Below are 4,351 nucleotides of genomic sequence, written 5' to 3'. Positions count from 1 at the left end.
TCATTTATATCAGGTATAACTCCCAATGCAATCCCCTCCCCCCTCCCCCCTCCCCATGATAGGCCCTGATGTGTGATGTTCCCCTTCCCGAGTCCAAGTAATCTCATTGTTCAGTTCCCACCTATGAGTGAGAACATGCGGTGTTTGGTTTGTGATTTAATTTTTTATTCTGTAATAGCTAATGGTATTTGACATCTTTTAGTGTGTTATTGGCCATCTCTCTTTAGTGAAATGTCCTTTTATATGTTCTTATCATTTGCCCATTTTCTAATTGGATTATTTGTTTTTCTACTGCATATTTTCTCCCCATCTGTATCTGTTGTTTCCTTTTTCTTATAGGGACATAAGGGATATAAAAGATGTCAAATACCACGATCTATTACAGAATAAAAATTTAAACCACAAATGAAATGTCATTATATACCTATTTGAATGTTTAAAATAGAAAAAATAATCATAATACCAAATGCTGGCAAGGATGCAGAGAAACTGGGTCTCTCATATACTGGATCTCTCATCTTACAGGGAAGGAGGAAATAACAGATACAGATGGGGAGAAAATATATAAGTTTTTAATAAATTAAAAACTTTAAGAGAGCAAAGTTTTTAATATTCATGAAATCCAATTTATTGATTTTTACTTTTATGGATTATACTTTTGGTATCATATCTAAAAACTCTTTACCTAGTCCTGTGTCCTGCAGAGTTTTTTTCTGTTTTCTTCTAAAATTCTTTATAATTTTATGCTTTCCATTTAAATCTACTCCACTTAGAGTTGATGTTTATGTAAGTGGTGTGGTTTAGGCTGACATTATCTTGTTATTGCTTATCGTTCTCCAATTGATCCAGCACCATTTGTTGAAAATACTGTCCATCCTGCATTGAGTTTGCTGTTGCAACTTTGTAAATAATCATTTGAGCATACATGAGTTTCCTTTGGGGTTCTCTGTTCTGTTCCATTGATCTATGTGTCTTACCACTCTGTCACAGGGTGAAACACAAAACTGGGGCTTAGCCCAGGTGGGTTCTTTGCTTTGCATAGGAAAGAATTCAAGAGTGAGCTGACAGAGTAAAGCAAAAGCACGTTTATTAAAAAGTAAAGGAATAAAAGGGTGGCTACCCCATAGGCAGAGTAGCAGCGTGGGCTGCTTGACTGGCTATACTTAGTTATTTCTGGATTATATGCTAAACAAGAGATGGATTATTCATGAATTTTCCAGGAAAGGAGTGAGGAGTTCCTGGAACTGAGGGTTTGTCCCCCTTTTAGAGCATGTAGGGTAACTTCTGGATGTAGCCATGGCATTTATAAACAGTCATGGCACTAATGGAAGTTTCCTTTAGTATACTAATGTATTATAATTAACATGTAATGAGCAGTGAGGATAACCAGAGGTCACTTTGGTCACCATCTTGGTTTTGACAGCTTTTGACTGGCTTCTTTATTGCATCCTGGGTTGTTTTTTGTTTTTTTTTTCTGTAATATCAAAGTGTTGGGATCATAGGTCTGAGCCACTTTTGAGACGGAGTCTCGCTCTGTCGCCCAGGCTGGAGTGCAGTGGCGCCATCTCCACTCACTGCAAAGTCCACCTCCTGGGTTCAGGCCATTCTTCTGCCTCAGCCTCCCAAGTAGCCGGGACCACGGGCAGCCACCACCACGCCCGGCTAATTTTTTGTATTTTTAGTAGAAAGGGGTTTTCACCATGTTAGCCAGGATGGTTTCCATCTCCTGACCTCGTGATCCACCCACCTCGGTCTCCCAAAGTGCTGGCGTGAGCCACCGTGCCTGGCTGCCTAGCCGCAAATTTTCTTTAAGTTTGGATTTATTTCAAAAGGAACTAACAAACGCATGAACATTTTTTTAAAAAGTACTTTTATTAAGGAAAGAAGTTTAGGCCGGGCGCAGTGGCTCAAGCCTGTAATCCCAGCACTTTGGGAGGCCGAGACAGGTGGATCACGAGGTCAGGAGATCGAGACCATCCTGGCTAACACGGTGAAACCCCGTCTCTACTAAAAATACAAAAACTAGCCGGGCGAGGTGGCGAATGCCTGTAGTCCCAGCTACTCGGGAGGCTGAGGCAGGAGAATGGCGTAAACCCGGGAGGCGGAGCTTGCAGTGAGCTGAGATCCGGCCACTGCACTCCAGTCCCGGCGACAGAGCGAGACTCTGCCTCAAAAAAAAAAAAAAAAGGAAAGAAGTTTAAATTGTGTCTTTTGAAATGTAAACCATGTCTTCAACTGACAAGCAGCAAACTGCAGCAGATTATGAAGAAGATTAAGTGAAGCAGATATGATAGTTTAGCAAAAATTAAAAAACAAACAAACAAACAAAAACCAAAACCATAATAATTAATTCTATGGAACTAGTGCCATGGAGCTGAGAGGAGGGCTTTCTGAGCTAGTAGGCTTTTACAGAATGTTTTCAGGCTGTGGCATGATAACATTCCATCCAAGTGATTGCCATAAAACAACTTCGTAATTCTATACTCTCGTCTTACCAAAATAAATGACACAAAATTCTGTCCTTTTATGATGTAATTTTGAATGCATATGAGTCCCTTGCAATATCAGCAAAATTTTACTTCATTTCAGGGTAACATCCTCATTTGCTTTGATCATTCCTCATGGCCTAGTTTTAGGATCACTTCTCTTCCTGGTTTTCGTTGTCCGGCCTCAGTTCAGTTTTGTCAATGCCCTAAATTGTTGGCTCCTTAATTCCAGTCCAGAGCTTTAAATTGTTTTCCCATCAAAGCATAATAATTTGATACCATTACATGCATCATATTAGAAACCACATTTTAATCAAAATTGCCCAAGACTACATGACCACTGATGGCAGTTTATGTCAGTCATAATCCCTAAAATGTTTTTCACAATTTAGGACATTACATTTATGACTATTGAATTTCATTGTTCTTAGTTTTGGCCATTGTTCTCACCTATGAAGATGTTTTGAATTTTGATTTTGGCACTCAACATATTAGCTACCACTCCCAGATTCATGTGCAGACTAATAAGCAAGGCCTTCACCTTATTGCACTGGACCAAGGTGAGCCCAGGAACAAATCATTAAAGGCTATTTTAGACTGGGATTCATCTATTAATCAATTATCTTTGAGTGTGGTTATTAAACTATTACTTTAGTATTTATGCTTAAATGTTCTAGTCTCCAGCCCTTGCATAGCATATTGTTTGCAATGATAACAATTCTTAATCTTCTGGCCCATTAAATGTGTTAAAATATGAAATGTATTTAGTTTGATTTGACTTAGCGAATATACCTTGGGTCCTTTAATTACTATTTCATATTCTAATTGCTTACAAGTCAGATACTCTATAATTTTGTCAAACAACATGATTTTCACTGGTAATTTCCAGAACATGCATTCTTTTTCTCTGGAAAGATAGGTTAGCTGGGTGCAGTGGCTCACACTTGTAATCCCAGTACTTTGAGAGGCCGAGGAGGGTGGATTGCTTGCATGCACGAGTTCGAGACCAGTCTGGGCAACATGGCGAAACCCTGTCTCTACAAAATGTTTAAATATATATATCACTAAAAGGTGACCACATGTAAAATGTTGTATATGCTTCACTGGTGGATAGGTGTATTACCGCAAAAGAGCTGAAAGTTTTTGTTTCCTCCTCTTGCTATTTGGGCCATGGATGTTGGGGGGCATTTCTGATGAAAGTATCTCTTGCAACAAAAAATCAGGAGCAGTTTGATCCAGATAGGCTTTCTTAAGTACTGAGTGGCTGGGGCTCATCAAGGGCCTACGATACCATGAGTATAAGACTCCTCAGTACAAATATGTCTAAATTGAAGATTCAGTTTGCAGCCTTGTTTCTTTCATATTTCTCATAAATACCCTGCTGCTTATTTTGTAATATGGGCTAACATCACATTAAAGAAGCAAGTTGAGGCCAGCTGCAGTGGCTTGTGCTTGTAATCCTCGCATTTTGGGAGGCCGAGGTGAGCATATCGCTTCAGCCTAGGGGTTCGAGACCAGCCTGGGCAACAAAGTGAGACTCCATCTCTACAAGAAGCCCAAAAATTACCCGGGTGTGGGCGAGTGCCTATGAACCCAGCTACACAAGGAGGCTTAGGGAGGAACACTGCCTGAGCCCGGGAGGTTGAGGCTGCAGTGAACGAAGATCACACCACTGTACTCCAGTCTGGGTGACAGAGCAAGACCCCGTCTCAAAAAAAAAATATATACACATACAACAGAGCGAGACTCCCTCTCAAAAAAAAAAAAAAAAAAAAAAAAAATTGACTGGGTATTCTTACATACTACATCAAAACAAAAACAACAAATGGTAACTTTTTTTGTTTGAGATAAGAGTTTCGCTTTTG

Source organism: Colobus angolensis, unplaced genomic scaffold (genome assembly GCF_000951035.1).
Source record: "Colobus angolensis palliatus isolate OR3802 unplaced genomic scaffold, Cang.pa_1.0 Scaffold220, whole genome shotgun sequence".
Classification (NCBI taxonomy): Eukaryota; Metazoa; Chordata; class Mammalia; order Primates; family Cercopithecidae; genus Colobus; species Colobus angolensis.
Note: the sequence above shows the minus strand (reverse complement) of the source record.